Source organism: Mercenaria mercenaria, chromosome 12 (genome assembly GCF_021730395.1).
Source record: "Mercenaria mercenaria strain notata chromosome 12, MADL_Memer_1, whole genome shotgun sequence".
In the NCBI taxonomy this organism is placed as follows: Eukaryota; Metazoa; Mollusca; class Bivalvia; order Venerida; family Veneridae; genus Mercenaria; species Mercenaria mercenaria.
In genome coordinates this window covers 35,272,680-35,295,869 of record NC_069372.1, presented here as the reverse complement: position 1 = coordinate 35,295,869, position 23,190 = coordinate 35,272,680, and the positions used below count along the sequence as shown (strand labels likewise).

At 27.3% G+C, this 23,190-nt stretch overlaps 1 pseudogene; it reads right to left on the bottom strand.

Annotated features, from left to right (window-relative positions):
* The window catches only part of LOC128547535 (sphingomyelin phosphodiesterase-like), a 45,650-nt pseudogene that overhangs the window by 11,999 nt on the left and 10,461 nt on the right, over positions 1-23,190 (bottom strand).

The window sequence follows — 23,190 nt, the reverse complement described above, 5'->3', positions numbered from 1 at the left end:
GCAATACAACGTTGAATGACAATCGGCCAAACGTCACAAACTGTTTATTGGACATTAAATTAGATAATTATGTTAACCAGCTAATTTCTAAATGCATACAAATGTTTTTAAATTATCATTAAATCTATATAGCAAATCATTGCCATTATTAATCGTTTTCAAGAAGATCATGTGCAGCTGTTCAAACACCTTATATTACAATATGCGCGTTTTCCATGGCAATCATACACGTATTACGGCCCTATATTGAATAAATAAAACTAGTCTGAGAGGCAATAATTTAAGTTTCTAGAAATCGATTTAACAACTGAATCTGAGTCTTTCGGGATATGTTGTTGCCTCGGGATTCTCCAGATGTAATAACACGGAAGAAAAAAACTGCATAATCCCTTCTTATTTTAGGAATGATGGAAAAAAAATGTTTACATAATTGTTTTATTGTAATTTTAGAAAAAAAAGTATGCAAAATGCAGCTTCATGTTATTTTGTTTATGATATACCCGAATTGATTGGATGCTAGCTGAAACATCGCAGCAGGATATCCAAATTCTCAACAAACAGAGCATGAAAATTGAAAGGAAATCAAAATTGTCGGCTTAATATCAATTGTCTTTAATTCCAGAAAAGGCCTGAATATCAAAACATACTTTAGCGCTGTATTCCTTTTGCCAGACGACCTCTCCATACATGTTTGAAACGTGTGATATTTAAAAAGTAGTTTGTATAATCCTGTACTCTCTGAAAACAGAAAAAAGACAAAGCTGACCAAGAAGATTAAACATTGGACAGGCGGTGGGATAAGCGGATGCAGTCGTCTGACAGAGACATTGTCTGACTAACCAGGGGTCATGGGTTCGAGGTCCAAGTAAAATTACAAACATTGGGATTAGCCCCGTGTACGGTTGTTTTACACCAAGCTTAAGAACCAGCAAAATTTCTGGAATTGAAGCGTTTTTCTGTATCATGCACTTTCTTACTTTCTTCCAACTAAAATAACTATCAGTCTTCCGGGGGACACGTCCATATGGGTTTCTGTTGGCGACCAGAAATAAGTTTGCAAACAAAACACAAAGAGATATATATTTTATGCCGTGCACTCACCTTTAACATAATATTAAACAACTCTCTACGAAACTTGCGTTTTACGAAATAAATACCTTACTTTACTGAACCCTAAAATGTTAAATAAGGACGTACCCATGAGGAGCCAGCGTAGTTACCATCAATTTCGTAGATTCTGAACCCTGGGTTTAAGTTCGAGTAAGTAGTTATACTTCCAGGCATGTAGGCAACACCTAGAGGGCGCTCTGAGGTCTTTTCATCATAAAACATTTCGTAAGTCATCGCATGGGTGTGTCCGAAGAACTGCTCGGCTATTGTGTTTTCGTACCTATCAACCAGGGTGAAATGAACACTGTACTTATCGTTTTGCAGAAGAAAACATAAAACATGTACATATATCACAAAAGTAGTGGAATAGAATTCTGGGATGTCATTGTTGGAGGACTGCATATCATTGGTTAGATTCTGGAGTGGTTATTGCGGCGGATAAGGACATGAAGCTAAAGTATGATCACATTCGTTCGTCATTTCGGCTGACTTAGTGGGAGTTTCATGTCCGATCACATTGCGACATTTGATAAATGCTGGGACGTGTCGCATACATTGCAAAGATTAAAACTTTGAATGCCATATGTCACATGGTGTAATGCCGGATACCAAGAATTTACTTTATCTAACCATCAATACCTGTTCATTATTTTGTAGTAATTCCAACTCCATGGCTTCAGGCAGCAGCTACATCCGGGGTATATATGGCCAATTACATGAACCTGAAATAAGTAATGAATACAGACTTAATCACATGGGTGTCCAACCACCGCACTGGAATATTCTCAATCAATCATCCACTGTACCGATAAGGAGAAGTAGCACTGTGTTGGAGTTTAATCGGTGTCAGGCTTAAATCGCCTTCTAAAACTCCTACAGACCTTTATTTAAGGTAAAGTAAGGCTGCACGTGGAAATATCGTGTGATGTCTGACAGTATTTTTCTGTAAATGTGTAGAACACAAACTAACTCCCGCTTTACAATGCTGCCCTTCGGTACGAAGAATATAACGGATATATTACTAACTGGAACGAAAGGTCATACATAGATCTAATACAGCATAATCTACTTGGCAAAATACATACTGGTCGTATTACGTTGAACACACCCTTGGCTAACTAAAACGTCGTGTTGAGAACATTCGGGATTTTCAGAAGAGAAAAGTTGGAGAAGCACCGCAAAACATAATTCTAAGTGAATGTTTAGCGTGGGCAAGTTTCTGAGGAATAGATAATCCTGATCTGTGGTGCAACAACTTTCCATACTTTTGGCACTTTTGTCTTTATGATAAGTTTTTTAATGACCTTTTTTCTTTAAAAAATGCCCTTTTAGAAAAGAAATTGAAATTTTTGAAAATTTTAAAAAAAGTAGTAAAGAATTTTTTGTGCAAACCCCCAATTTACCTCTTTGCCCTTTTTGCCCCTTTTGGTCGGACTGGTAAAGGCCGGAAAATTTAAAACCCACGGTTTTAAACCCAGTTAAACCCGGTTTAAACAAAAGAGTTTTAATTAAAGGGGGTTTTAAAATGAAGAAAAAAATGTCTTTTTTTAAAAAAATATTTTCCCATTTTAAAAAAATTTTAAAAACCATTACCCCGAGAGAAAAAATTGTAGAATAATTTTGGGCCCCTAATATAACTACAGGAAGAAAAATATAATGGGGTTTGAATTTAGACCATTTTTTATTTTCTTTTTTTAAATCACTTTTTTAATTCCCTTGTTTTGTAATCCTTCTACATAGAAAAAAAAATGAAAAGGGAATTAGAAAGGGGCAAAAAATTTTTCAATCCAATAAATCATTAATAATTATAGGGAAAAAAAAAAATTTTTCAAAACTAAAAAAAAAACTTAGCCCGGGGAAAAACCAAAGGGCTAAATATAACAAATATTTTAAGGTAAGGTTTTTTACAAATCTATCCCTTTTTTTAAATTAAAAAAAAGTAATATTCCCTTTGAAAATTTGAAATTATCCCAAAATTTTTTAATTAATATTGGTAGAATAAAATTACTTTAGGATTTGTTATTTTTTAAAAAAACAAAAAGAAATTTTGAAAAAAATTATAAACACAAAAAAATAAAATTATGATAATTTAAAAAAACCATAAAATATTTTAAAAAAAATATACATATATATAACCGGTTGAAACTTTTATACCCTTTGAGTCGTGTTTTTATGTTATTTCCCGGAAAAGGCGATCTGCCTTTTTTTCCTTGTCTTTTTAAAAGGTTTTGTTCATTTAGGGTTTTGTACTGGATCCTTTTTGGGTTAAGGTTTACACCCTGGTTATGACATTGCTGGTTGGGGCCATTAAAGAATTTTTCCCGTCAATTTGTAAATAGCAGAATTCCCCTTAAATTCGTTCTTGTCTCATTTTCAAAGGGTTTCGGGAGGAAAGAAAAATGGGGTTGAAGGTGATTCTGGCTGAAAAACCGGGAAGGTTTGATGATTTGGGAAAAAACCGGCTTTTATGGTGAGCCAAACGATGGGGGTCTTTGGGAAAGACTAAGGGTTTTCCCCCCGGCCCGTCGGGTGTGCACGTAAAAATTCTACCGGCGTGGGGTTTAAAAAAAATGAAAAGGGAACACGGCTTTTGCTTTTTTTAAAAACTATTTTAAAACAAGATTACAAGATTTAAGTAAAAACAACTGAAAATTACCCCAACCGTTTGGTATGCTTAGGTTAAAAAATGTTTGAATATATAAAAATTTTTGTTATAAAAAAACACTCAATCGTTGAGAGTTTTAATTTTAAAAGTTTTTTTTCAAATTAGGTTCATAAAATATGTTATCCGATATGTGAATTTTGATGAAACTATCCTTCTTAAGCGTAAATGTTACTTCTTTAGATGCTGAATCGTATAAGGATGAAAAATCAAAAATTGCCCTTTTTGGTTAAATAAACCCTTAATTTTTTTTTTAAAAAATAGTTTTAAAGGGATCAGTGTCATAGTCCTCAGCTCCCTATATTTAAGTATTGATAATTTTTACAAAAAAATTTAGATCATCATTATACCCACCCCCCTTAAAATTTTAAAATGTGATTTTGGGGTTTTTAGGGGGGTTTATCCCTTTCCCACCTTAGGGCTCAAACCCCGTTAAAAAAAATTTTTAATTTTTATTATAAAAATTTTCCGGTTTTTTTCGCCCAAAAAACACCCCTTTTCAAAAGCAATCTGGTACAGCTATTTTATGTTTTTGGTTTTTTTCTTTTAAAATCTTAAAAATCTACAAAAATTCCCGGTTTTAATTAAAATATATTTAAAAAGGTTCAGCCCGATCAGTTTTTCATTTTTTGGAATAATCCAGGACCATGAGGTTTTTTAAAAATTACTTTTTTTTTTTTTGTAATAAAAAAAATTTTAATTATAGTATTCGAAGAGAAACATTTTTAATGCCCCATTTCCCCTCTAACCTTTCTTTTTTTTCCTGTCTTTTTTTTTAATTTTTGAAAAATTTATTTCAGCAAAATCACAAGTCGTTTTGTTTAGAATTCAGAACAAAAAAAAATTTGTAAAACAACCCCTTTTTTTCTAGAAAATTTTTTTTCTTGTTTTAGAAAAGCTTTTTTTTATTTTTGGAAATTTTCTTGGGTATTGTAGAAATTATTTGGGGTTTATGGGCAGGGGTTAAATTCTCCTTTTTTAAAGCGGATTTTTCAACTACAGAGTCCAGATCTTTTAAATTTTTTTTTTTAAATTTCATCTTTAATTTTTCATTAAATTTATTTTTAAAATTCTTTAATATCTTTTTGAAATTTAAACCCTGAAAGTGTATTAAATTTCCGCGTATTTTAAAAATTGTGAGTGTGCAACGGGTACTAAAAATTTTTCCGAAGTTGTTTTTAAAAATTTTTGCGTCTTTAAATTTGTGTTAATTCCCTTTAGCATTAGCAGTGATTGATTCCCTTTTTTAACCCTGATTTTTTCCTAAAAAGTCCGGGTTAATTTTTATGTTTTAAAACTTTAGCTTTAAAATTTCTTTAATATCTTCTTGTAATTTTTTGTAATTTTATTTAAAGGGTCTGATATTTTAAAAATTTGAGGGTTTTGGCCCAAACAATATTTAATCCAGTTTCGAATTTTTTTTTTAAAAGTTTCTATTTTAGTTTAAATTTTTTTTTTAAGGGTTTTTCTAATGTTTTGTGTCATGATCTTAAAACCTTTCTTTTTGAAGTCCCTTTTTCCATTTTCAGTTTTAAATTTTCTGCAAGTTTTTTTAAATAATTTTTAAAAAAATCTTTATGTTTATTTTCAGTTTCGGGTTTTTTAAGTTTATTTTTTTCTGTTCTGATTTCTAACTGATACATTTTTTGTAACTTTTTCTCAGCCTCAAAAATCTTTCTTTTGTTCTTCATTTTTAAACCCCATACTATTTTTTAATTTTTGAATTTGAGTGAAAAAAAATGTTTTAAATTAAATCGAAATACTTCTTTTATTTTTGTATCTGTAAAACGGGTTTTCTCTTCAATTTCTTTTTAAAATAAAACCATAGCTTTCATTCTTTTTAAATTTTTTCTTGTAATTAAACCTTTTAATAATGAATTCTTTTTAAAATTTTTTTGGTTAATTCTTCAATATTCTTTACTTCTTCTTCAAATGTCTTTTTTATTTTTTTAATATCTTAAAGATTATAGTCATTTATTACACTTGAACTTTTTTAAAAAAAAAATCGTTTTTTTGAAACTGCATCTTTGGGGGTTTTTCGGGTTTCTCTAGGTTTATAAGGTTTTTACCTCCATATCAAATTTGCTTGTTCATGTTTTTTATCAATTTTCCTTTTTTCTGTAAAGATACGACCGGTTTTTTCCTTTTTAAGTTTTTGAATTGTTTTAGTAGCATAATAAATTAAACCCAATAAAAAATTTTAATTTTTAATTATACTTCGGGTTCATTATTGTTTAATTTTTAAAAAAACTCCCATTAATAATTATTTTTTAACCATTTAAATTTTTTTCTAAAAAATTCCCTTTGGGTTTTGTAAAATTTTTATAAAAAAATTCTTTTTTTTGATTTTTTCCCATTAGAAAAGATTTTTGGGGTTTTAATTTTTTTTTCCCTTAAAAATCATATCTTTTTCTCTTTTTCCCTTGGACTTTCAAATAAAATTTAATGTGAACATTTTAATTGGAATTTTGGTGTTTTATATTTAAAAATTGGTTTAAAAAAATAACAAAAAATTTTTTTTGTGCCTTTCCTTTGGAATAAAGTTTTTTGTTTTTTCTTTTTGAATTTTTTATTTCACATACAAAATCATAAAATTTACTACTTTTTGTTTTTCTGTTTAAAAGATTTCAAAAGGTTAAATTTTGGTTGGGATCAGCAAATTTAAAGTTTTTTCTTTGGATCTATTTTTAATTTTTTTTAAAATTTTGGGATTTTAATTGGGTTTAAATTTTAAATCTTGATTTTTAGATTGTTCGGGGTTTTTAGCAAAATAAGTATAATTTTCAAAATATATAAGAGGTTTCGAAGTTTTGCTTTAAAATGTATTTGTTTTTAGCCCGAAGGCCACTTATTAACATTCTAAAACTTAAAATCCGGAAATAAAAGGATAACGTTTTTTAAAGGGTTATTGGTTTTAACATTTTTTGTATCAAAATTGGGAAATTTTTCCATTTATATAAAATTTAATACTTTATCTTACTTTTTTTACATTATCTTCCCTTATCTTCATTTTTTTAAAAATGAATCAAAATTTAAAAAATAAGAAAAAGAAAAAAAATTGGGGGGGCCCAAAAAATGAGAGATCTTAGAGAAAAAAATAATGGGGAAAAAAAATTAAAAAATTTACAAACGGGCCCTTTGTTACTAAATTTTTTAAAAACCCCAATTACTGAAAAATAAAAAAGTAAAAAGAACAATTATAAAGCATTTAAAAAGCTTTTTCCGGGAATTTAAGGAAAAATTAGCGTTTTCCCAAAAAAGGGTTTTGTTGATAAAATAAAAAAAGAGAAACAACAACAAAAATTGAAGTTTTATTGGAAAAAAAAACCCCCCCTGGGGAAATTTACAAAACCATTATTACCATTTACCAAAAAAAACTAGCCCGAAAAAAAGATTAAAAAAAACTGAAAGTTTATAATAGCAGAAAAAAAAAAAAAAATTCCCCTGAATATAGGGGTTTGGATGTAAAAGATGATTATGAGTTAAAGAATAAAAGGGAAATTGGGGCAAGACCAAAGAAAAGAAAATCCCTACATAGATTTAGAGATTTTTGGAAAAATAATGTTTTAAAAGAAGAAAATAAATTTTAAAAACCCGTCTAAAATTGTTTGCCCTTTTTTATGCAGATGAATCTAACCCAGATAAATAGTTTAAAAAAGACGTATTTAAAAGTACAGTGATGAGGTTACTAAAGATAAAAAATTAAAGGGTCCAATAAAAGAAAATCCAGATCAAAAGCCCAAAAATAAGCAAAAAAGAAGCAAAAGAATTAAAATATAAACGAGATGAATTTAAAAGAAAAAAAGGGGGTTTTGAGGGGTTTCTTGTTTTGGGTTTCCTAATTTGGAAAGGGGTTTTTAAAAAATCATAATCCATATAAATTTTCCCCAAATGGACAATATGGTAATTTAATTTTTTAACTTAAAAAAATTTATGGTCAAAAAAAATTAATTGAAAGGGATCAAAGAACGGGAAAAAAGAAGAAATTAATACGGGAAGTGTTTAATTTTGATTTGATTTTTGTTTAAAAAAAATTTAAAAAACAATAATAAAAAAAATTCAATTCTTTTCTAAAAAAAATTTTTTAAAAAATAACAAAAAAGTCAGGTTTACCTACCCTTTAAAAGATCTATAAAATTTTAAAAAAGAAATTTTGAGGCCCAAGGTTGGGGAAGTTTGCCCAGGTAATCCAGAAAAATTTGGTTAATGAGTTGGATTTTAATTTTGTGGTTCGTTTGTTTGCGGGAAAAATAATAATGAAAAACTAAAAAATGAAGGTATTAGATAATTGATAAAACTATTAAAAATGAATTAAATCTTAAAAAAAAGAACATGAAATGTTATATAAAAAAATTTTTTTTCTTAAAAAATAAAGGGAAACTTAAAATAGTTTTTAATTTCTGAACAGTTAAAGATAAAAAAAAACTCCGAGTGATTTTACAATCGATTTGTCTTTCTTTAATTTTTTAGATAAAAAAAAAAAAATTATTTTGTTGGTTTGGATAGTTTTAACAAATGCCCTATTCTTGGCATAAATTTTAGTGATAAATATGATAAAAAGAATTCGTTAAAATAATGGTAAGGTTTGGGAAAAGATATTATATTTACAATTGGTTTTTCCAGTTACACAGATATTAATAATTTTTCGGGGGAAACTTTAAAAAGTAATGGTGTTTTGGGTTTGGGTTCAATCAGACATTCCCTCCAAAAAGTTTGGAATTTGATTTAAGTATTTTTAAAGTTTTTGATTTCAATTCATGAAAATTTTATTTTTATTTAAGAATGTCAATTTTCAGACTTTGCTTGGTTTTAAAGGGGGAAAAAAAAAATGGAAAAAAAATGAATGGGGAATACAAAAACCAAAAAAACCAACTTGTGGTTTACAATTTTATTCATTGTGATTTATTGATTTTTTAAACTTTTTGATGGTAATTTCGTGATATTATCTATGCTTTAAGACTCCCGTTTAAAAAGGGCTTACCCATTTACAATGAACCCCCCAAAGGGATTTGGGATATTTGATTTTTAAATTTAAATATTTAAAAATCAATTAGAATATTTATTAAAGTGTATTTGGTAGAAAAAATTAAATTTTTTAATGGGGGTTTAAAAAACAAGTTTTACATAATTTAAAAAAAAAATTTAATTTAAATTTATAAAAAATTTTTAAATTTTTGTTTTAAAATGTACAAAAAAAAGTTTATGACAAAAAAAAAGGAATATTTTTTATGTTGATGTCAGACCAAAAGAAGAAAATACCGGAACAGGTATTTTTGGGAAATTTTAAACCCAAATTTTTTTCAAAGGAGGATCTTAAAATTAGCACAGGGGAAAAAAAAAGTTTTGGAAACAGCGGGAAAAAGCGCACTAAAAAGTGGAAAAAAAAAGGTTTTGGAAAAGAATTTGGGAAAAATTTAGCCCCAGCGAAAATTTTTAAAAAAATTTAAAAAAAAAACCCCGGGCCCAGCGGGTTGGTAATTTAATTGCTAAGGAATTCCCAAGAAAAGAAAAACGGGAAAAAAAAATTTAAAAATTTTTTAAGGAGGAGGATATTAATGAGAAAAAATGAATTTGTCGGATCGGGAACTTCAGCTAAACCAAAAAGTATTAACAGTTTAAATTTAAAAAAAATTTAAAAAACTAAAATAAAACAAAAAGTTTTAACTTTAAAAAAAAATAAAAATAAAAAAAAATAAAAAAAAAAAATTAAAATTTAATATAACTTTTTTAGAAAAAAAACCAATATTGTGAAAGTATAAATTTAACCCCTTTTCAATTAGATACAGCCTTAAAAACTGTCGGGGGAAAATTTTTAAGCAACAAAAAAACGGATTCACTTTAAAATTAAAAGGAGAAGCTTTTTTTGATTGGTTTAATGGTTATTTTGAAGAATTTTTAAAAGTAAAAAAAGGGTTTGCTAATGGTAAAAATTTATGATGGTAATGTTCAAATTGTTTTAAATTAAATAATGCAGTTTCATTAATTAAAAAAATTGGGGGTTTTAAACAAAAGGGAAAAAAAATTGTTTATGATTGTAAAAAATTTATATAAGGTGGGAAAAGAAAAGGTTGGTTGAACTATCTGAAGTTTAGGCAAAATAAACTGGAAACAAATAAATTTTTATTCTTTAGTTTACTACTGCGTTGCTGAAAGTAGGGAGCCAAGCTGATATAAAAAAGGGTTTTTTGCTATAGGAAGTTATTAACCCAAAGGTGGTAATGGGGAGGTAAATGCTAAAATTCCAAAATAATTATTCATTTTTTCGGGGTTTTTAGAAACTAATATTATACCCCCAAGTCAAATTCAAATAACACTGCAGTGACAGTGATGATGAATTTAAATTTTAGAGCTAATGTGTGATGCTGGTAGGTTTTGGGAAAAAATTTAAATTTCTAGGGGTTTTCCCTTTTAAATTTTCAATGAATTTGGATTAAATTTAATTTCTAAAAAGTTTTTACAAAAGAAAAGATGGTCATACCTAGGGGAAATGGTGACGAAATCAACTGTAAACAAAAAAAAATTAAAACCTTTAGAAAAACCAGCTGGTTTTAAAAAAAACCACAACATGTATTTATTTAAAACGCCCTGAAAAAGTAATTCACAAGAACATAACCCACATTTTTAGAACATTTAAAGTTAATGCAGAAAAATAAAAATTGCATTTTGGGCCCCCTTGTCGTTTGAATTTGGTTTTAATGGTGTTTTTTATCCAGAAACAGAATACACAAGATATCAGAATATATGATGATGTAATTTAAATTTTTATTTTAAAACAAAAAATAAGGCTACGGGGAAACTTTCTAAATAGATTTAAATTTTTTAGATTATTTTGGGTTTATTTATTTTAATTGGAATATAAAAAAGAAAATAATAACAGAAGATCCCAAGCTTTTTTCATTAACAGCTAAATTAAAATTCCACCAGCGCTTATATTCGGGGTTTACGCAATTTTTATTAATGAAAGGGAATTTATTGAAATAAACTATTGGAAATTTAAACTTGTTATTGTTTAAATAAAAAAATTAAAATTTTAAAATAATGGTATCAAAATTTTTATTGAATATAAAGTTAACCAACAGTTTGGGGAAAAGAAAAATTTCCACAAGGGTTTAATAATAAAATTCCAATAATTCAGATTAAACATGAACAATTAATGGGGAAAATTTCCTTTACTTTTTTAAAAAAAACAAAATTAATTTAAAAATTAAAAAAAACCCCGTTGCAAATAAGAAAAGGGGTTAGAAATTAAAAAATTTTAAAAAAAAAAAATGTTTCCCGTCAAGGTTTAAAAAGGCGGATTTTTAGGAGCTTTTGGTGGTTTTTTGGGGAAAAAAAAAAAAATTCTTCCAATGGCAGGAAAAATAGCTCCAAAAATATTTGCCCTCAAAGGGATTGGCCCCCCCCCCCCCCTTTTGGACTGGGGCCCGTATGGTGTTAGAAGTTAATTTGGGAAATGGTTTTTGATTTAAAAGCTAATGAAAGGAGGAAATCTTGGGGTAAAACCAAAAATCTTAAAACCCAATAAAGAAAGAAATAGGGGAGGATCCGGGATTTGATTAAATTAAAAAAAACCCCAAAAAAAAAAAAAATTTGGGGGGCTTTTTTGGTTTGTTTGGTGCGTGTTAGGGATAAATTTTGATTAAACCAAAACTTTTTTTAAAGTGGGAAAGGGGCATGGGAAGGGGGGTTTTCAGGGGGTTTTTTAAAGGAGAAATTTAAAGAAGAAAAAAGTAAAAAAAAATAAAATTTTAAAAATTTAAAAAAACCAAAAAAAATCTAAATTTTAAAATTTAAAAAAGGGGTTTTAAACCCAAAAAAAAATTTTAAAAAATTTTTGGGGAGGGGTTTTTAGAAAAATTTACCAAAAATTTAAAAATTAAAAAACGAGGTGTGGAAAGTTTTTTAAAAAATTAAAAGAAAAAACTTCTGTTGGGGGGGCCCCGGAAAACTTTTGGGTCGGTTTTTAAATAATTTGGATTTTCGATCCCCTTTGGCCCTTTCCCCCGCCGAAAGGGGGAAGAAAGAAAAAGTTTATACCAAAAGGGGAAAAAACAACAAGGTTCCCCCATCAAAGGGCAAAACAAGTTTAAATTTTGGTTATTATTGTTTATTTTTCATTAAAAAGTTACAGGAAAAAAAGTTTCCGTTGTATGATTTTTTGTATTTAAAAAACTAAAAATTAAAAATCAAAAAGTAAATGAACAAAAAAATTTTTAAATTATTTTAATAAAAAAAAATTTTTTAAAAAAATTGTTTTAATTAAAAAAATTTTTAAAACTTTGTTTTTATTTTAAATGGAATAATTAATAAAAAGGGAATATTAATAATATAATTTAAAAAAATAAAAAAAATTTGAAAGACAAATAGAAAAAAAATTAATAAGAAAAACCCCCATTTTTCTTAAAAAATTTTTACCCGGGTACCCTAGTGGATTAAATTTTAATGGAAAAAATGTAAATGCTAGTCCTGGTTTTTGTTCAAATGGAAAAAATGTAAGAATTAGTTTTAATTGCATTTTTTTATTCTTTTTGATGCAATTTTAAAAAAGATAAAGAAGAAGTAAATTACCCAAATAAAAAAAAAGAAATGTAAATTTTTTCCCAAAATTACGAGGGGGAAAAAAAAACGAAAAAAAAAAAAATCTATTTCATTAATTATGCTTTAAAAAATTTTAAAAAAATGGTTTTTTATTAATTCTTTAAACGTTTAAAAAAATTTTAGTTAAAAAGTTTATGGGTTTTATAATTTAAGAGTTTAAATTTTAAAAATTAATTTTTTTAAAAGTAATGTATTTAATTTCCCTTTCAAGAAAATATCCCTTTTTTTTATCATAAAATGATAAAAAAATGTTTTTTTTATAACATAAAATGGAAAGATTATTTGAAAGAAAAAATTTAAAAAGGGGATTACTTTGGGGGTTTAATTAAACAAAGTATTATGTAATTTTTAAAGAACTTGGGTTTTTTTAACAAAAAAGTTTTTTAATTTCCCTTTTCATTTTTTTAAAATTAACTTCGTTTTCTAAAAAAATATGAAAAACATTTTTCTTCTTAATCCGGGCAAATTCAACAAGGGGAATGCCCGGGGCTTCATCTTTAAATTTTCCAAAAATTTTTTTTATTTTTCGAAATTAAAAATTTTAAAATTGTTTCGTAATCAATATTATCAAATAAAAACTTTTTCCCCTTTTAAAAAAAACCTCATATGCAAACTTTGGTTTTTTAATTTTTATAAAAATAATGAACGTGTCAGGTAATAATAATTTACAATTTCCCTCGTAAATTTTCCCTTAATGTAATTTTATGAAAATCCTACATTTAAAATTTTTATAAATCTAAAATGCAATTCCCAAAAATAACAAAAGGGCTGTTTAATAACAAAATTTCTTTATTTCCTATTAATTCCCCCAAAAAGGTTAGAGGTTTAAAATGTTTGAAAATTACCAAATGAAGGTTTGGCGAAAATTTAAAAAAAGGTTTTCATCATGAGTTAATTTTAAATTAATCCTCTTGCCCTAAATTCCCATCGTCTTACCGAAAACGGGAAATTTTTAATTTTTTTTAAAAAAGTCTTTTTCAAATGAAAATTTTTTTCCTTTTGATTTTTTTTGGAGTATTAAAATCAATAATTTTTTAACCAAGGACTTTTGTCCAAAAATTAAAATTTTTTGGGGATTTTTTTTACTTTTAACCCTAATTGGGGTATATGTTCAAAGATTTTTAAAAGAATTTTTTTTTTCAATTTTTTTTTTTTTCATTTAAAATTGGAACTAATTTTTTTTCATTTCTTTTTCCTATTTCAAATTTTTTTTTTTAAAAATTTTTTTCTAAATTTGGAAAACCCTTCCCTCTTTATTTTTCAAAATTTTTTAAAAAGGGGAAAAGGGGGAAAAGTGTTGGGTTTTTATGTAATTCCCTTTTTGGGAAACAAGTCACATTCAACTTTTAAAGTTTTGTTTTTCCTTTTGCAATTTAAAAACTTTAATTTTTTTTCAAAAAATTTAAAAATTTTCCGAGGGTAAAAGGTTTTACACATGGCCCCCAAAGTAAAGGTTTTTGGCCCTCGAGGTACTAATGTATTTGTTTTTCAAATTTAGGTCATAATCTTTAAAATATTTTTTGTTTCTTTTTCTGTATTTGTTTGGGAAAAATAACTTATTCCCTTCAAACCCCTTTTTAAAAAAAGTACATATTTAATTTTCAGTTATTAAAACTAACTTAAAATTCCCGTATTTTTTAAAAATTTCATCCCAAGCTAGCCAGGGCTCTAAAATAATTTTCAGGAAAAAATTTTTATACCCAAAAATAGTTTTTTAAAATTTTCGAAAAACCCTCAGCTAAAGTAATACGTAGTTTTTAAATAAAAAATCATGATATTCTCCCCTTGTTTTAATTTCAAATTTTTTTCCCGATATTTTTTGAGTTTATATTTGTTGTCAGGGGTATGGGGTGTTTCATTTTTTTAAAAATTTAAAAAAAATCTTCTTTTGAAGGTAATTTTTTTTCTTTGGGAAATTTTTTTAAAAGAATCATTTTATTATGGATAAACCCCCTTTTGTTTTTAAAAATTCTATGTAATCAAAAATTTTTGAGATAAGTTTTTTAAAATTTTGGGAAAATTTTTTACTAGGTTATCCAATGATTTGGGCATAAAAAAGGGGAATTTAATTTAAAAACCCCAAGGGCAGAAAAATAAAAGGGCCCTTTTATTTTCCCTTTGTTAGGAATAAAATTAATTTTTTTTTGAATTTTCCCCATTTTTTGCAAATAAAATGACCGTCATAACCCCCTTAAATTGTGAAAAAAAACAGGAATTTTGTGTGTAGTCTAAATTAATTTTACTTTTTGAGGGGACCCTTCCCTGAATTTTCCCGTTTATGAAATTTATCCCGGGGCTGACACTTCACCTTTATTATTCTTTTTTACAGAAGGACAAAACTTTTGTTTTTAAAATTTTTTTTCATCTTTTTTTGACAAATTTTTAGTTCTTTGTTAAAATGTTCTTTAAATATTTCTTTACAATTTTTTTTTTCCTCTTCCCCAAGGGATTTTTTTTAATTAAAAATTATAAACTGCATTTTGGACCTCTATAAAAACTGGGTTGGTTTAGTAATTTTAAACGTCCCTAGAACAAAAAACTTTTTTAGCCGTAACCCCAATCTATATGATTTTGATATGGTTCAGTTTAAAAAAAAAATTCAGTTGATGGTAAAGCAGTTTTTAAAAATTTTTTTGTTATTGATTAAAAATTTAGGGAAAATTAAAAAGGGAATGCCCAAACCTTTATTTAATTAAATTTTTAAAATTTTACTTTATTTCCCCCTTTTGGCAATTTTACGCCTTGGGTACCATTAATAGCTTAAAAAATTTGGTTTTGTGTTAAATTTTAAAATTTTTCTTTAGTAAATTTTTTGTAAGCAAATCTTAAAAAAAGTTTCTTTTTTTATTTTTTTTTTTGGGGTTTTTATTCTCATTTTTTAAAATCTTTTTTTCCAAACGAAGGGTTTGGGCTACAGTGGTTTTAAAACCCCTTACAGTCATCATCAGGTTTTTTTATCATTTATTTTTTCATTAGAATTTGCAACATGTCCCCAGGTTTTTCTTCGTATTTAATTTTGATAGGGACAAGGATAAATTCCCCCCGGTTTTTCTAAACCAAAAATTAAAAAAAAAAAATTAAAAAAAAGATATTTCATTTTTAAAAATTCAAATTTTTTGGGATTTGATTTTTTTTTTAACAGGAAAATTTTAAATTCCCGTATAACAAGATGTTTATATGTTTTTTTATAAATTTTAAAATCTTTCAGAATGTTTTTTTACAGGGGAAAATTTTTAAGCTAAATGACCCATTAAAAAAATTTTATTTTATCGTTCTTTATATTTTTTAATCCTTTTTTTTGAATTTTTTTAATGGTTTTTTGGGAAAATTTTAAAAACTTTAAGCTGCCCAAAGGGTTTTACTTATATTATTTATATAAGGGGGATAAAAGACTCTATTCTCCAGCCCAATTTTCCCTTTGAAAACCCAAATTTCCAATTTTATTTATATTTCATCAAAAAGTTGATGTAAATTTTTTTTTTTTTCTTTTTTTGTTAATAAATTTTTAAAAAACCTTTTATTTAAAAAAAGTGGGTTTTATATTGGGATCGTTTTATCCCCTTTTTTAAAAAAATTATTTTTTTAAAAAAAAGTTTAATTTATACCTTTTTTTTGTTTTTTAAATTCAATTTAAAGTAATTTATAACAGTCGTTTTTAAATTAAAAATAATTTATTTTTTTGGGTCTTGTTATATTTTTAATTTTAAAATTTTAAAAATTTTTTATTTATTTTTTTTTAGATTTTCCCCGAATTTCCATTTATATATTATATTTAAAAAAATAAAATTCGTTAAGCAAAAAAGGAAATTAAAAAAAAAATTTCAAAAAAAAAAAATTTAAAAATAAAGTTTTAAAAATTTTTTTAAAAGGAAAAAAAAATATTTAAATTTTTTAAACTTTTTCCCTTGTTTTTGATATTTCAAAATTTTTCTCGGGTTTCTCCTTTTTCTGCACATTGTTATTAAACCCGAATTAATAAAAAGGTCTTTAGCGTGCATAATTTTTTTATATGTTTTTCTTATTGTATCACAGGCGGTTTTCAATTTAAATTTTTTTGGATTGTTTCGAATATTTTTGGTTGGGACAATCACTTTAAACTTTCAGGGATTTTCTTCTTCAGTTTAAAAGAAAACCCCAGTTCCATTCAAATTTAAAAAATTTTTTTAAAAAATAAAGGGTCTTTTAACATTTTTGGAATTTATTTAATGACCTGATTTTTATTCAAACGCTAAATTTTGATTTTAAATTTTGATTTAAATTAAAATTTCTTTTTTTAAGAACTTTTTTTTTAGAATTTTGTCTGGATTCCCGATTTTTAAAAAGGGGGATAATTTTGGCTAATCATTTCACCCTTTTATTAAACCCTATATAAAAATTATTATAGAAAAAAAACTTTTTAAAAAACCCCCTAATGAAAATTATATTGATTTGAGAAATTTGGGTTTTTTATTATCTATATTTTTTAATAAGATTTTAAAGCATTTTTTCAAAATTTTTATCAACTGTTTTTAAAAAATTTTAAAACCCTTTTTGGGGACATTCTGTTTAACCCTTTTTTCGTGTAATTTTTGTAAATTTTTTTTAAATAAACTAAAAACCAACCCTTTTTTTTCTTCCGTTTTGTTTCTTTTTGAAGTCTTTTAAAAAATATTTTTGGATCGGGTTTTTAACCCTAAACAAATCCAAATTGGGTTTTTTCCCGTTTTTGGTTTTATAAAAATGATCAGTTTGGGAAAAAATTTTATTTTGCCCACTCGGGGTCATTTATAACTGTTTTCGTGATTTTGTTTTTTTAAAAAAGTTTTCTGTTTGTTTAAAAAACAACGTTCAAGAACAGAAAACCCCCATAAAACTGTTTAGCAGAAGAAAAATTTTTATTTTACTATTTAAAATTGTTTTTGTTTAAAAAGGAAAAAAATATTTTGGGAAATTTTGAGCAGAAAATTCAAAAAGGTTTTATGAATTATTTTTCAGAGGGATAACATTTTGCTTCGTGAAATTGGTTCGGAATTATATTAAAATTTGGATTATATTTTTTAATAATATCTAAAAAAGTACTTTTTCCCGATGCAATATTACCCTTTAAAAAATATAATTTTTCTAATTTATTTAAAAAAATTATAGAAAAAAAACTGTAATTAAAGTTTTAAAATTAAACAGCCCTTTTTTCTTTTTTACTTTTTTACCGTTAAGTTTTAAAAAACCCTTTATATGCATTTAAGAGGGGTGAATAATTTTTTTCTTTTGCATTTTAATATTTTTGTAAAAAAAATCCTGAAAAACTTTATTTGGATCTTCTTTTTTTTACTTTTCCAAAACTGGCTTTTGTTTTTTAAGTTGTTTTATTTTTTTGATTTATTTTGTTTTTAAAAAAAATTTTTGTCGTCAAGTTTTAGTTTGTTAGTAAATATGGTAATTATGATGGAAAAAGCCCAGAAATGTAAAAAATTCAGGGGAAAAGCTGGGAAAAAAGTGCTTTAAAGCAGGGGAACAACCAAAGAACCCGCTGGGAAATTTTTAACCCCGTACTTACTTCCCCCAAAATTTATAAAATTTTTTTGTAAGCGCAGCTAGTTTAGTTAAGTGAAAAAATTAATTGATCTATTGTTTCATTCCAAATTTTTATTAGAAATTAGATTTTTTAAATTTTCATTTTAAAAATTAAAAATTTTTTTTTCTAAATTAAAAATTTTTTCAAGGGTCCTAAAAGGAACCCAACTATTAAAATTTTTTGCTATTAAACCCCTTCCATTTTACTAAAACTTTTTTTTTCTTAAAAATTCTTTAATAACTTTTTCAATTCTAAAAAAATTCTTTGGGAGTAGGGGTTTAAAAATTTTTGCCGTAAAAAGAAACCTTTAATTTTTTCATCATTTTTAAAACTTTTAAAAGTGTTTGTTCTGGGGGTTTGTATTATTAATTTTATTTAAATTTTAAATATTTCCTTGTCCCGTTTTTGGGGGTATTCCTTTTTCGAAAAAGTCTTTTAAATTTTTCTTTTAAAGGGAAAAAGATCACCCAATTTTTTTAAAATTTTTTTTGCTTTTGGGATCTTTTTAAAACACCATATAAATTAAAGTAAAAAGCCCTTTATTTAAGTTTTTATGGCTTTGGTTGGTGTATTTTTTTACTAGAATGTTTTTTTTGTTAAATTTATCAACCAATCCCGGGAAAATTTTCTAAATTAAATATAGTATTATTTGTTGGAAAATATTTCCCCATTATTTTTTTAAAGTTTATTGGGAAACTTTCAATTCCCACAGCTTTGCCTTATTAAAAGTATGATACATATTAATCTTTTTTTATTCCCCAAAAAGGGTTAAACTTTTTAATTTTTAAAAAACTTTTTTCATCCACCCCTAAATTTATTGGGAATTTCCCTTTTAAAATTATTTTTTCAAATGCTTCTGTAACAGATTCTCCGGTTTTATTCTTTAATGGAATAACCCAAGCATATTTACTAAATATATCAATAACGGTTAACAAGTACTTTACTCCTTTATTATATTTTGAAAAAGCTTGCATGTCAACTAAATCAGCTGACCAAGTATCATCAATGTCATTAACTATTACCCTTCGTTTTTGAAATTTTCGTTTAATTGGTTTGTGTAATTCTTCTGCTAATTCATCACTCCATGTGATTCCGGGGGTATACTCTACCCCCTTTTCCCGTTTTTTGATTTTTGTCCCAACCCAAGTTTGTATTTCGTTTTGATAGTTGGTTTTACAACTAAATGTTTTGCAATCTTTTCTCCAAATGTTTTTGACTTAGTGTTCTTTAAATTGGAAAGCATTTGTTTATCACGTTCACTTTTACTTAGTCTTGAGTCGTAGCAAAAGTCATGATTCATACATACTGCATCTAGTTCGTTGACAGGAGGTCCGTTATCTAAAGGACTTCCTGGTCCACAATAGTTATATCCTGGAAGTGTTAAACCTTTTTTAGGTAATAAAGGTAACATTGCTTTATGAATATCTAAATTACCTGCTTTGATAGTATTTTTAACAAATTTTGCTTTCATTTTTCCCCAAGACGAACAGGTAGCTTTTATCATTTTTCTCCCATTTTTTGTTATAACATAATGGGGGTTTATATTATCAGTAAATCTTCTTTCTTTCAAACAATATATTTTATTTTGTAAACTCATCTATATCATATGTATTTAAAACTTCTTAGTTGGTTTTAACTGGGTTTAAAACCTGTGGATTTTAAATTGTCCGGCATTGACCAGTCCTAACCAAGGGTCAAAAGGTCAAATGAGGTTAAATTGGGCTTCGCACAAACAATTCTTATACTACTTCTGAAATGTGTTGAAACATACGTAAATATATATATTTTTTTTACTTTTTCTCTTAGTATTTCAAAAGCTACGCTACAAAACCCCCTACCATACCTTGTCGCCCGCGTTTTCTGCGTCTTGAAGCTCGGAAATGAACCACTGCAACATTCCGGCTGGGTCCGTGTTGTTGATATATAACCACCTAGAAATAAAAGAGGAATAAGAAAACAATTTTGAAACTGGACGTTTATTTTGTATTTTACTTGGAACCGTTCTATATTTGCAAAAAAAAAATTCGAAAATTTAATATTCTCCCTATAATGTACATATTAAATATTCAAAACAATTGTCAAGTAATCAAACTCCTTCGGCATTTTGCATGTACTTAGTAATGAACCAATGTCCCCTAGGCATAGCCGTAACTTAAAGAAAAGCAACAGAAAATTGAAAATATCAGGTTCAAGAATACAACACGCTCTGTCAGCATCTCTCTGTTTTGAAATCTTTTTTTTTAAATATATGTTTAATTCAAACTTTACCATTAACCACTTTGTACCAAAGAATGATTTAATATTTAGACATGGTTATATACAGACAGACCATTCTTTGACCCCCCGCAAACTTTTGACCCCGCAAAAACCTTTTTATACGAAAATAAAACAGTAGACAAAAGGAGAAAAGTAAATTTGAGCATTTAGATTAAATGGTAAGAATTTGATGCACGTCTATTGTCGAAAAGAGGAAGATCGTTATGTGTAGTTTTAGTGGGTCGCCCCAACCCTCCAATCCCTCCCCACTTTGCCCTCCCAAACTTTGAAATCGCTTCCATATAAACGAATATCTTCCCCCCGCCCCCCCCCCCCCCCCCCCCACGAAATTAAAACTGACCACATTATGTAAATTATGACTTCAGATAATATTCAAAGATACTTTTCATCACAGCATAACACAACATAGACAGTTCAACTGAATATGCGATTGACATGCTGAAATAATGGTGCAGCATGTAACACAACATTATCAAAAAGACATCCCATATATGCATATGATAGCATATTTTATACACGGCTCGTGCGATTTCAGACTTATGATTCAAACAGTACTCCATACGTGCCGCCGTTTCGACTTGCGCTCAATGAACTGCATTTGTATATATCAATTTCTTCATTAATAAAACTTTTTATGTATTTTATCATGTTGTTGGACAGTTTTCTGACGTTTAAAATCAATATTACTTATGTCAAGATTCACCACTTACCAGTTTCCATTGTTACACATGTTCATATTGAGGGAGATAATTCGCAGGCCAAGAAAAGGTTTCGTTGAATAATAACCAGCCCTGTTAAACAGACGTACATTTAAATAGTTATAAACAAAAAATACAAAGGGGATTGAAAACAAGTCATACAATGATTTTTTTATGTAGTCAATATAACAAAAATCTAATCAAAGTTGTGACCGATTTTCAAAACAGACGCAACAAACACTATAGCTGTATGAGTATAAGCATGAATTTGTTTGATGCGGGAAATCTGTCACGACACAAATTTAAAAAAAGCAGAAGATGACAGTTTTTCTGAAAACTCAAAAAGTGAAATATTACGAAAAGTTTGATTATTGTAACTAAAAATCTTTCCTATGTAACAAGTCTTTCAATATGGCCTACTAGTTTATAATTAACCAAAGTTAGGAAGAAAATTTGACTGAAATCTTTGTAAACTCGAATACAGAGAAAATATACGACTTATCCCTATAAGAGATTATGTAGCTTACTTTCTAATGGTTGTTTCTGTTTGTGAGGGAAGCCAGTTTAACCAGCTCTTTGCTGCAGCATTATAAAGCCATGTTTCACTATTGTTACCAGTTACATACGGTGGAGGAAAACTGAAAATACAAGTAAATACCTTTCCATATTCTTTACAGATCTCCATCTATTCAATTGTTTTAAGTAAGCTAAATTTACTATATATGTATATCACCTATTAAACTCTTTATAAATCCGGAAGTTGTTGATACTGAATTAGAGGAGCGGTGGATCGAACTCACGATCCCTGGTTTCGTAGTCGGATGCGTTTCCACTTGACCACTGCGTCGGCGCCCTAAGTAACAAATAAAACTTACCTATCTACAGGGCGTTAAACACAAGTTTGTTTGGAAGGTAGGTTTTCATGTATTTTGTGAACATGTCCAAAGCGGAAGTTTGGTCCGATCTTGACTGGTTCCAGACATTGTGAGCCGGGATATCTCCGGTGAAAATGACATAATCAAACTGCAATAAGTAAAATCTATTAGAAAGGCATCTATAATTTCTCTTTGGATTACTGAAATATATCTTTGTCACAAAACAAGTAAAAAATGATATCAAGTATGGAATCTATCCTAGTGCATCAGATATACCGTTCCGATACTCTACATAATGAGCTTCCGGGCCTCTTTCACATTTTCTAACGAATTATGAATCAATTGAACGCAGTCTTGGATTGATAAATTTGAAAAGCAATACTGTAAAGCTATAGACTACTGTGATGAAATATACATGTTGGGTGATATAAATATTTATTATTCAAATGCTTATGGATTTGAAAATAAGAAGAGGGAATTTTTTGTTTTAAAGCATGGGCTTTACTTTGCCAACAAGAGTTACTAAAACTAGTACAAGAACTACTGATCATAGTTATACTACACATACACATATTCAGTTCAATGTCTCAGAATTAAGTTTAAGTGACCATTATCCTGTAAGTTTTATACGTAAAGTCAGTAAACACATTAAAATTGTAAAGCATAAAACCATCACTTATAGATCGTTTAGTAAATTTTCCGAAGAAAACTACCTAAATGACTTAGCTTTGTACGGTATAGATGATGCTAAACTGTAGCAGATCCTAATAAATGTCTAGATATAATTTACTATAAATTAAATGGCGTCTTAAACAAACATGACCCACTCAAACTTAAAAGGGTTAAGCGTCTTAAACAACCAGAATGGTATATAGATTCTATAAAGGAAACACGTAGAATGAGAGATAAGTTTCATCAAATGAAAGACTGGGATTCCTACAAAAATGGCGTAATAACTAAATGTTTAATTACAAAAAGTAAAAAGCAGTTCTTTGATAATGCCATTAAGTCTAAGATGGATTCAAAGCATCTATGGTCTAATCTTAAAACTCTTTCTGGTCAGTCTTCAGCTTCAGTGAAACTCCCTTCAGTTCTCAAAATCAATTAGTCATAGAAGGCGACATGAATATTGCAAATGCGATGAATGTTCACTTTGAAATTATCGCGAATATTATAGGTAGGGTTCCTTTTAATGAAGGTAATTTCTCTGATCTTAAATCATTTTGCGATGTGAAATTGAATAATGTGACTTTTAACATTGAACACATAACAGTTCATGAAGTTAAAAATCTTATTAACACTTTAAACACAACTAAAGTATTGGTGTTGATGGTATAGGACCTCGTATTATAAAAATGTCCTCTGACTACTAAATAAATTGTATAACCAGTTTAATAAATAAATGTATTGACCAGAGTG